We start from the raw sequence: 11704 nt of genomic DNA, 5'->3' as shown, positions 1-11704 counted from the left end.
AAGTCTTTTGCCCACTTATTTATTGGGCAGTTGTTTCTTTGCGGATTTGTTGTTGGGGGGGTTAATTTTTTGAGTTAATTTGGGACTTTTTGTAGGGCTGTCGAGTTTTGTTTTGCTCCTAAAACTGATCTACCACTGAACCAAACCAAGTCCAAACTTGGAAAAGATCAGCTCTTATCTTAAGGCACAATTACACACACACACACACACACACACACACACACACACACACACACACGAGCTACAAAACAGTAACCAAAGCCAAGCCATGACACAAGGGACTGGAAGTTTTAGATTAAGAAATCTCTTCTACTGGAGAACTAAATAACTTTTACAATTCTATCTATAGTTACTTGTTTCTATGAAGATTTATGGTGGCAACAGATATGCATCTTACCTTTGACTTTCTAGATTAAAGAGAGATGGTTTTAAACAGCTTCTGACTGGCATAATCTGGAATTGCAGATGATCCCCCCCCTTTTTTTTTTATAAATGCTAAAAGTGAACTTGCAAGCCAAATGAAAATGACTGTGCGTGTAAGGAGCCTGGGTGGGGGAGGGGAGGCTCTACCAGCATACAACTAAACAAGCCTGACCTTCTGTTAAGAGTACGATCTTTCGCCCTGGCCTGAATCAGCCAGGTGCAATCTGCACATGCTTAACCGAAATTAAAACTCCTCATGCGGCTGCTGCTTTAATTGATTGATGCTAAAAGTTTAGAAAATATAACCCAACCAGCTCTTCCAAAGCTCCTTTAACCAAGCCTTCGCCTTTGAAAGCAGCATCCTCAATTGAAACTGGCAGACCACATTTTTAGGTTTCAAGCAGCTCTGTCATTCTACAAGGAATGTGTCTGCCACTTCGCACGATAGCTTGAGCTGAAAGACATGTACTTTGAATCAGAGAATCAATAGAACACTTAATGGACAATTAGGAGAACAGCTGTAGGACTGTCAGAGACCCATCTGTACTCAGCTCAAACAGCAAGCCTGGACAGGGCCCGGGAAACAAAGTACACTGCTCCAGGGCACCGGCCCCAGTACAAAACCTGCCTTTCAGTTCTCATTTAATGTTAATATAGTGTTCTTTTTCATTACAAATTTTAACACGTGTAGAAAATTATGGAAATTGCTTAAGCCATTTGTCAACTTATATCATGTGAATTGATCAATAAATTTCACTACTTTGTTGTTAATGTAGATAAATTTTGGCATTTAATTAAGCTCCAGCAAAAATGTGGCCACTTTTAATTTCAGCAGATGCTGTTGTTTCATTTGTAATACATAACTACAGGGGTAAATACAACCCAATCATGAATTATCACTAAATATTTATAGACAACATAGTAATCCAGCAAATAGACACAGGAGATTTTTACAATAAGACAATTACTGTGTGGGAAATCTGAAATAGGTGGCGATGAACTCTAATCGGAGCCGTGAACTGAATCTTAATATCACAGCTCCACACAAGAATTACGTATGTATATTTTTTTCTAATGATCCTGCCTCCACAGATTAAGTCTCTATTCAGAAGAAATCCTTTCCAATTCTTTCCCCAGAATTGTTCTAAATGTTAAAAGATAGGTCCCTAAGTTTGTGGAGCTATGTTAAAATTTCTAAATTGAAAGCCCATCCTTTCATAGTTCTTCTGCACATTAAATGTGTGGAGACACACATTGTGAAAGTTCTTTCAAAAATCTTGTCTTGCTTCTATCGTACAAATGACTTGGATTTTGTTTGTAAAGATGGTCAAGAGAACACTGGTGTGGGGAATGAAGACTAGACAGCCAGACAATGGAAAAGGCAGAATGAACCTTGTAGGTTTCCTCTATATGGCCTGAGGGGCCCCAAGATGAAATCCTGCTCAAGTCAGCCAGAAGCCCCATAGTTTTAACCCTCTGTGCCACAGTCTGACATGATAAACTGCCATCTCTCATTTGAGAAGGAATGGGCTGCCTCTTGGTGATTCTGCCAGTGCCTTCAGGGGAAGGGATTCAGAAATCGCATTGCTGTCTTTGGTGCTAGCAACTCCATGCCCACCCATTGTCCCCAGGCTTCATTCAGGAGGAGGGTGTGGCTGGCCCAGCCAGCGCTGCATTTTCAGCAGAAAAGCAGACCGTGGGTGCTTGGGTGTAAATCCTCTGTAACCATTAAAATAAAGTTTAGGGAATCAAAGCAGACTCTTCGCTTCTATTTTTACAATGTCTCCATGTCAAACTGGCCATCATTGTGAAGGCAGTTTGGCACTTTCTTTTGCTCTGGCAGAGCAGTACCTGGTCAGTGATGATTCCCTAAATTCTGACTCTATTAGAGAAATTAGAATTAAGCAGCCAAAGGGAAAGTGGATAGGGTCTTCTTGCTGAATCAAATTACTCATCTAAATCTCCAGCCAAAATTCTCTTTCTGGCTCACTCTCCCATGTTCATTTTTCTTTTTTATTCCAAAATTTAAATTTCCTAGGGCCCAGAGCCTATTTTTACAACCCTAGAAAGTAAAAAGAGGCTGGAAAATCTCCCTCTGCTCTAACAAAGATAATCAGGAATCCTTTGTATTCTCTGAAATCAGGGTTTCCATGAAATGTTAATGCAAGCATTTTTTACTCTCTAGTACAAGTGTATTATGTATACCTGTGACTCTGAGGAAAGTAGAGAAAAATAAATTATTCCTTAGATTAAGGAAATAGTAGATTTGTTGATATTTTATGTGGATATTGAAAAGTTAATAAAGGAAGTTGTAATATTGCTGGAGATGGGGCTAGGGCTGGGGCACAGTGGTAGAGAGCTTGTCTAGCTTGTGTGAAGCCCTGGCAATACCAAAAAAATAAAAAAAGACTGCCAGACAAATAAAAATTAAGACCCTAAAAAATTGACAGTGTGGTAAATTAAAAATGACCATACACTGGACACAATGTCAAAAATGAACAATACAACTTGTGAGTGGGGATGGAGTGGGAAAAACTGGGAGAGAATAGGGAAGGGTTGACTTTTCCAAAAATCAATGTACTCTTTACCTGATGTAACTGTATATAACTATGTAACTGTAACCCCTCTGTAACCTTTACAACAAAAAAAATATTTTTTAAATGGCCATAAAATTCTTTACCATTTCTCCCATCAGTAAATGAAATCTCTTTTCCCTACCCTTGAATCTAGGCTATGTTTTTGCTCAACAGAATTTATCAGAAGTGACACTGCCAGATCCTCATCCAAACCTGAACAAGACCTGAAAACTTTCCATGTTTCCACTGCCATGCTATAGAAAAATTCAGGTTAGGCTACCAAATGAGAGGCCACTTGGAGAGCGGTACTGAAAATGAGAGACCATGGATGTTCAAGCTCCCAGCTGAAGACATAGCTTTACTACATGGAGAACCTCACAGCTGAGCCTAACCAACCATAAAATCAAGAGAAGGTTAAGACGGTAAGTTTTGGGGTGACTTGTTACATAGCAATAAATTACTGACATCAAGATTTTATGTCTCCCTTCTCCTTTTCAGATCCTGCACTCCTTTTGGAAGCACAGCAGCTGGCAATCAACATCCTGCCACTTGTAGAAGTGACCCAGTATTTCAATTAAAAAAAAAAAAAAGGAAAGAGGAGCAGGGGGAGGGGGGGGGAAGCTGGTGTCTGTGGATCATACCTGTAATCCTAGCTATCTGGGAGCCTGTGATTGAGAGAACTGTGGCTGAGGCTAGTCAGGGCAAGAACACCTTCTTAATAAAGAGCTAGATATAGTGATGTAAGCATGTTATCCGAAGCTACACTAGAAACCTCATAGGCAGATATTACCCTGGCATGTGCTCAGGCAGGGAGTGAGATCCTATCTCCAAAATAAAGTACATAGCAAAAAAATCAGGACTTGGGCTGGGAATGTGGCTTAGTGATAGAGTACTTGCCTAGCATGCATGAAGCCCTAGGTTCCATTCCTCAGTACCACATACACAGAAAAAAACTAGAAAAGGTGCTGTGGCTCAAGTGGCAGAGTGCTAGCCTTGTGCAAAAGCAGCTCAGGGACAGTGCCAAGGACCTGAGTTCAAGCCCCAGGACTGGCAAAAAAAAAGGTCAAGACTTGAGGTGTGGCTCAGCATTAAGAGTACCTGCCTAGAAAGTATGAGGAACTAAGAATTCAAACTAGTACTTCCACAAAGAAAAAAAAAGATACTCATTGAAGGAGGAGTGGACATTTTTTTTAAAGCTGCTTAGATGGATTCTCTCTTAATTCACTATTATCTCTCTATACTATACAGCTTTCACTAAATATCCCAACTCTACATCAATATTCAAATCAGACACTAAAAGAAAGTCAGTTTCTAGAACAGAACTCTATTCCTTTTTAGGACTGTAGTCCTGATAACCAACTAATTTACTTAAATACAAGTAGACGTTTATTAAAGACACGAACTCTGGTATTTACGCTCTTCTATTAAAACTGACAGATATAAACTAAACTCTTTAAAATAAATTTTCTCTAAGCTAAAAGAACAAACCATAGTGCCCATAGGAAAAAATAGCAGCTCTGTCATATGGAACTTGGACAAATAATTTTATCTTTTTGGTCCTCATCTGTTTCCTCATCAATAAGAAAAGGACAGTCGGGCACTGGTGGCTGAGATGTGAGGACTGAGGTTTGAAGCCAACCCCAGCATTCAAAGCCAGAAAGGGCTTAAGGGAGAGAGAATCAGCTGTGAGTGAAAAGATCCAAGGTCTGAGAGTATTGATGACTTCTTCCTCTTCTTCTTCCTCCTCCTCTTCTTCCTCTTCCTCCTCCTCCTCCTTCTCCTCTTCCTCTTTTCTTCTTCATCTTCGTCGTCTTCTTTCTCTTCAACAGTAAGGAAGAAGAAGCAGAAGGAAAAGGATTAGCTCATCCTTAAAATACTTAAAACTTTGCCACCTCTCAAAGACATGCCATTCTTCCAGATGATCTCAACTTGTAATCCCTTATCCATGTTAACTAGAAAACTCTTCTCTATTGCCCAAAGCAGAAATGAATGGATCCTTAATCTAATACTCTGTCCCAGAATAATTAAGATGGTCATAAAATTTGCTTTCTCTCAGAAAGCATTTTTTCTTTTCTTTTTTTTTTTGTTGGCAGTACTGAAGTTTGAACTCAAAGCTTCTCACTTGCTATACAAGTACTCTGTCAATTGAACCACAGCTCCAGCCCAGAAAGCATAATCCAACATTTTATAATTCCATAAAAACAATCATAATAATTTGTCTTTACCACATGGTCTCTAAATGGATATCTACTCTTTAAAAAAAAGTTCTTGAGTAGTCAGTGCATATTTTTCCTGTTGAAAAACTGAGCAAAACTTTGGAAGGGCTTATATTATGAAGAGTAATAACTAAAACTCACTGCTTCTTACATCTGACATTGAAAATGCTGACTTAGAAATTATTTTGACTTGGGAAGTGCAGGCTTCAATGGAATCTTGTATCTATTATCCTATTTTACCTGTGGTATCTGGGGAAGGAACAATATGGTTTATTAACACAAACAATTCCAAAGTTAGAAGTTTTTGCCACTTAGAGAGTCAAACAGATCCAGGATTGAATCCTGAATATGTGACCTGCCAGATGGACATTCTTGGACAATTTTGTTTAACCTAAGTCTTGGGTTTGTTCTCTAGAAAGCACAGATTCTGTTATAACCTAAAGACAAATGTATGAAGTACCTGGAGGAGTAAGCTCTGAAAAATGCATTATAATTATAATGAGAGCAAGAACCTTATCTGTTTTGTTCATTTTTCTTTCTCACTTGCATGAAGATGTGTAAATAAAAGATTCTTACCGTGGCCAGTAGCCTCTTCCACCCTCTTCTCATGACCTGGTTATGCTGTTTATCTAATAGAAATCATTTGGTTTGACTATCATCCCTTTTAACCTCCTCTGCTCATTACTAATAAGGAATAAACCATCTAAATGACAAACAAACAAAGGTATAAAAGCTCATTGATTCCTATTAAATTAAGTTATAAATATGAATAAAAAAGGACCATGACTCATATGGAATAGGAAAATCTCTGCTCATAAAATGGGTACCTTTGAAATTGGGCTAATTTGTTAAAACAATCTGCTTTTTTCCAGTTTTTCTAATGAACAAGGAATTCAGGTTTTAGAAGAGCCCCATGGAGTAGTTAAAATTCAATCCAAGAATAAAACAGAGTGTCTAGACAATTGCCCTAGTTCAGTCAGTGACCAGATCAAAATTAGAATCCAGTGCCAGGTGCCAGTAGCTCACACCTGTAATGCTAACTACTTAGGAGGCTGGGTCTGAAGATCACAGTTCAAAGTTAGCCTTCACAGGAAAATGACTTTTATCTCCAATAAACTACCAAAAAAAATGTGGAACTATGGTTCAAGTGGTAGTATGCTATCCTTGAGCAAAAGAAGCTCAGCGACAGTGCCTAGGACCTGCGTTCAAGCCCCAGGATTGGCACACACACACACACACACACACACACATACACACACACAAACAAATTTGAACCTACATTGCTTAATGACCCTATCATCCATTATTCAATTATTGACTATACTATTTGCCTCCACTTTAAGAGAAAGCCTAATTTGTGGCATAAAGGAAACATTAGAAAATAAGGAACATGTGTTCTCTATTTTTTCAAGTTAAATTTTCAACTCAACAAAAGAAAAAACTTGAACAATTGATCTTAAAAGCCAATAATCAAAGCTTACCCTCTGGTTCTGGGCAAGTATCTACTGCTGCCCCAGAGGAATACTCAATTCTGTTTACTTCCCTATCAACATACTGATATGTGGCAGGTAGTGGCTCAGGATAAGATTGTTCCATCCCCAAACCTATGCCTAATCAATCATCTCCGGGGAAACAAAGCAGTTCATTTGGTCTCTGCTTATATCAGACACAAAACCAAACAAAAACATTCAACTCTGAAATAAAACTATTGTGAACCAATTTTTCTACCATGAAGACATAAAGGTGACATGGCTTAAAAAGGACAAAAGAGGCGGGGTGCTGGTAGCTCATGCCTGCAATCCTAGTGACTCAGGAGGCAGAGATCTGAGGATCCCCCATGCAAAGCCAGCCCAGGCAGAAAAGTCCATGAGACTCTTATCTCCAGTAAACAACTCAAAAAAAGCCGGAAGTAGCACTGTGGCTCAAGTGGTAGAGCGCTAGCCTTGAACAAAGGAAGCTTAGGAACAGCACACAGACCCTAAGTTCAAGCCCCAGGACTGGCAAAAAAAGAAAAAAGTAGAAAAGAGAGCTGGAAAAAAGAGTTACCAGACAGGAGGCAAACCCAGATCTAAAAGTCTGGTGTTGCTTATATTTCCTAAGTACCTGATAACACACAGTATATGACATGAATTCATATTAAAACCATACTATCATCTTTCACCACTTCAACTTTTATAAACAGGAAACTAGGAAATAGGTAGGTGATAGGGAATAGAAAGTGTAGTTTATAAGACCTATTACCAGAGGAATAACTTGGCCTGAAACTTGTGTCTCATTCTTGTATCCAGGACTAAATACATACCAAATTACCTAAGAGCTTTCAGATAACCATAAATCTTCACCTTTATGTGCATAGATTCTAAGAGATAGTATACCTAAATATAAATGCTGATAATTTCTGTTTTTCTTTTCTTTACACACAATATTAAGTATCCTTCTTTAATTGTGGAGGTCAGGTTAGCCACAGTCAAGGCTTAAGACAAAGCTGATTTGAATAAGATATAGCTTTTCTTCTCTTTCCAGAGCATATCAAATAACTTTAATAGATCACAGAGAATTGAATGCTAGTTCTTGAGAAGTTGATGTGTACATGGCAAAAATGTATATTAGAAGTATATTAATACAATTCTATCTCAACACATTTAATTTTTAAATGCTACATATACTTGTTTAATCTCCCATTTTTAAAATAGAAAAGGTTAGATTATAACATCAGGTTAGTTCTCTTTGAAGCAGGTAATAATTAAGTTGATTCACTGTTGCAATTACTGTCAAATCCCCCTTAATTACCAGAGATTTTATAGCAGCTTCATTACACGTCTGCTGTAATGCATTGTGGCCCTAAGGAGAGGTGTTGCAGGAAATTCTGCATAGCATGGATAATTCTAACCTGCACTTACACCTTCCAGCAAAAGCTCCTGCACTGAATTTATCTTTTTTTGACATTTCTCCCTGTTACTCATGCAGTTAAACGGAGGTAACATTACTAAAATACTTATATAGCTTTGAATGTTAGAATTGATTTCTTCATGGGTATGAGAAACCAAACAAAAAAAGAGAAAGATGAAGAAAGGGTAAATTAGCCATCAATTATTGCTGAAAAAGCATGAAATCGTTTAATAATAAATTCAGATTATGGCATTCAAATAGATATGAGATCTACACATCTTCATCAAAAATAATGTCTTACATTGTTTTCTTCTTATAGATATTTTACATATGATATGAAGAACAAGACAAAAATATTACTGAATCCTTAAGAGATAATTATAAAGAGGATAGTCATTGCTTTTTATTTATTAATGGTTTTCCCTACCAATTTCTGGGGAAAATAATCATTAATATAAAAAGGACATTTTTAAGTTTTTCTAGTACTGCTTGTTTTCATTGGAAAAATCTTTACAAATCAGAGTCTGTAAATTGAATAAAGTTCAAAACAGATAACTGAATGCCTCTCAAAGGTCCCTTTTTCACCAAGGAATTTACTCCCAGAATATATTAGATTCAGAAAGGGCTGCAGTGTCAATGACACTATTGGCAGCTGTGTTAACAGTTAAGGGCCTGGCTTTGTACAGCAATACAGTTATTAAATTTCTCCAGAGACCATGACTCATTAATCAAATATTCATACATCTCTGTAAATACACACTGAACAGAGAATACCCTCAGAGCTGGGCATCCCAGTACAAGTGCTCTTTCATGTAACACTGACAAAATCCTGAGAACATGTGGTCATGTTTTGCATTTCTAATGCGCTATGTACTCTTTAATACTCTATTTCCTAAAAACAGAACACAAATGATCTTACTGATCGCAAGTGTTAGATGGTTACAATTAAAATTATTCCACTATTGCTTCATACCATCTTTTTTTAAAACAAGGACAATGAATTGATTCTTCTGTTCTTTGTTTACCATCAAACAAGTAATTTTTTCCCAGGCAGATGAAGAAACTCAGGGCCATGCTCCTATTAATACAAGAATTTGTATTAGCATGAAAACAACAAATCACTGCTTAAACTAGGGAGGCCAAATAACATATTAGTAGACATGAACTTGCTATATTTTGCAAAGCCCTCAGTCTGTTTAATGCCACTGGGAGTCCCCTTCCCTCTAATTGTACAGTAACAAAAGGTCTTTCTTAATTGCAGTTTCTGGAAAATTGGGGTCTGATGGCCAGGCAAAGAAAAGAAGGCTCAAAATGTCACCTTATAGGTTCCTAACCTCAGGGTGGGCAGAATGTACCAGGGTAAAAAGGAAAGAAGCATCTTATACAAACTTTCTGCTTAACTTACAAGGCTTTTCTTTGTGTATGTGCCAGTTCTAGGACTTGAACTTAGGGCCTGGACACTGTCCTTGAGCTTCTTTTGCTCAAGGCTAGCACTCTTATCACTTGAGTCACAACACCACTTCCACCTTTTTCTGTTTAAGTGGTACTGAGGAATGGAACTCAGGGCTTCTTGCATGCCAGGCAAGCACTCTACCACTAAGCCACAAACCAGCCCTTAACTTACAACTCTTAATGTGCAGTTTCCAAAGCAACAGGGATTTAATCCACAATACTACTTAGGTAGAAGAAAAATCTTTGTCAAATGTCCCCTCATCTCTTCTGGTTACCTCTAGTCTACTTACTTAGACTGCCTGTGTTTTAAACTCTTTTCCCTCTCAAAAAACAGGTGAAGGTAGAGCACTAGCCTTGAGCTGAAGAGCTGGGAGACAGCGTTCAGGCCCAGAGTTCAAGCCCCACGACCGACAAAAAAAAAAGACTAGAAGTTAAAAAAAAAAAAAAAGAACAGGTGTAACATTGCTCTCTACAAGTTTCCATCATATCTGGCTACTTCACCATTCTATGTACTATTTTCTCTGCCCTCTGTTCTCTTAAAAACAAACAAAAAACACCCTATATTTCAAAAGGGAAGATTAAAAATATGGTCCAATTCAGAAGCTGATTTTTTTAATCTTAAAAGTCAAGTGAAATACAGACATCAAAAAATTTTAAAGCAGGAAGTGGCGCTGTAGCTCAAGTGGTAGAGCACTTGAGCTGAAGAGCTGAGGGACAGCGCCCAGGCCCAGAGTTCAAGCTCTATAACCAAAAAAAACAAAAACAAAAACAAAATTTTAAGCAATCTTATAAAAGAACAAAATTGGAGGCTTCCTTCTCAATTTTAAAATTTACCACAAAGTTACAGTGATTAAAAAGTATGGTATTGGCATAAGGAAGACCATCCAGAAGCTAGAGATGGAGGTGAGTGGTACAGTATTGTACTTAGCATTTACAAGGCCCTGAATTAAATCCCTAGCACTGAAGCTAGGCGGGGGTGGGGGGGGGGGGGGGAGTGGAGGGGAGTCCAGAAATAAATCCTTATATTTATGGTTAATTGATATTCAGTAACAAAGCCAATACCATACAACAGAGAACAGAATAGTCTTTTATTTTTTAGCAAATAGAGCTGAGACAACAGGATATCTGCATCCCAAAGGATCAACCGTACACAAAAAGCAACTCAAAATGAAGAAAAACCTAAATATAAGAGCTAAAACTATAAAAGGAAATAGATATCAATCTTTATGAATTTGGATGAAGCAATTGTTTCTTAAATATAACAGCACAAGCAAAGGAAAAATAGAGAAAATGGACTTTATCAAAATTAAAACCATTTTGAGTTTCAAAGGAAACACTAAGTAAAGAGAAAATAGGCTTTACTTTTCACCATCACGAAAGTAAAAAAAACCACCCACCAATTGAGAAACAGCTGCAAACCACACAACTGGTAACTGGTAACTAAGTTGTATGCACAAAATGCAAAGAATCCTTCAACTAACTAATACAAAGACAAAGGACCCAACTTAAAAATGAGCACAGAACTTGAAAACATTTCTTCTAGAATATAAAAATGGAAACTAAGCACATGGGAAGATGGTCAACATCACAAGTAACTAGGAAAATCAAGGTTGGTGAGGAGGTAGAAAAACTGGAGCCCTTGTAGACTGCTGTTAAAATGCTGTAGTCACGTTGATGAAAAAACAACTTGGTAGTTTTTCAAGTAGTTAAATGTAAAGTTACTACATGACTACCATTACCAATTCCTTTGCAGGGTCAGAGAAAAAGAAAACATAAGCCAACACAGTTATGTTGATAACTGTTAAAGAAGCATTATTCATAATAGCCCCAAGGTAGAAACAATCTCAATGTCCATCAATTGAAGAATAAATAAAATGTGGTATTATTCATCTATAGTATATTATCCAGTCACAAAGAGTGAAGTGCTGTTACATACTATGATTTGCAAAACTTTTGAAAAAAGAAAAAAGGATGCTACATAGAATATAGCTAAATAAATAAAAATATAAAAATACCTTACTAAACCCGATTAACAAATGGGAGCCTAAAACAGAAAGGAAGGAAGGGAAAAAGGGAGGAAGGGAAGGAGGAAGGGAGGAAGGGAGGAAGGGAGGAAGGAAGGAAGGAAGGAAGGAAGGAAGGAAGGAA

The sequence above is a fragment of the Dipodomys ordii genome, unplaced genomic scaffold (assembly GCF_000151885.1).
Source record: "Dipodomys ordii isolate 6190 unplaced genomic scaffold, Dord_2.0 Scaffold51, whole genome shotgun sequence".
Taxonomy (NCBI): domain Eukaryota; kingdom Metazoa; phylum Chordata; class Mammalia; order Rodentia; family Heteromyidae; genus Dipodomys; species Dipodomys ordii.
The sequence above is the reverse complement of the archived record's forward strand: the minus strand, read 5'-3'. Positions refer to the sequence as shown.